Source organism: Aphanomyces invadans, assembly GCF_000520115.1.
Source record: "Aphanomyces invadans strain NJM9701 unplaced genomic scaffold supercont1.108, whole genome shotgun sequence".
Taxonomy (NCBI): Eukaryota; Oomycota; class Saprolegniomycetes; order Saprolegniales; family Verrucalvaceae; genus Aphanomyces; species Aphanomyces invadans.
Genome location: NW_008580253.1, coordinates 22,279 through 22,898, shown reverse-complemented (window position 1 = coordinate 22,898; position 620 = coordinate 22,279).

The window sequence follows — 620 nt, the reverse complement described above, 5'->3', positions numbered from 1 at the left end:
AGTTAAGGTTTGATACCATGGTGCAGAACAACGACGAAAAAACCATGGTGCAAAACTACGACAAATACGGTAGGTTGTCGCCATAATCGCCAAATCGTGGAGATCGTCTGTGGCAATACACCACACTCCTTCTCAACCTCGCCCTGACACCCCTAACATACTCGATTGTGCTCAACAGGGAACTTTTCGCAATCTGTTAATCTTTGTAAAGGACAACTGCCCCTCCCACATGACATATAACAGTGTGTTAATCTATGCGGCGAACGGGACTAACTTATTTCGCCTACCGCCCAACTCGACGCATCTCTTGAAGCCACTGGACGTCGCTCTTTTCCGCACGTTCAAGCCCAACATCGCCAACCGCGTCAACCGGTAACTAATGGCAATTAACTTAACCACCCACCCCTGGTATATTGCGATCTGCAGGCGAAGCCTTCAAGAATCTTCCGACCTATGAGCAAAAACATGACTGCGACAAAGCAGCGTCAACGGATTCCGAACTATTGTATATGGTCCTTATCACTGCCTCGGATGCTCTGCCGTTTGGATGGGCCAAAGTCTAATGCAGTCAAGCTAGGCCTCGGTGTGGAATCGTGGCTAAAAACGAGGAACTTGCAGGA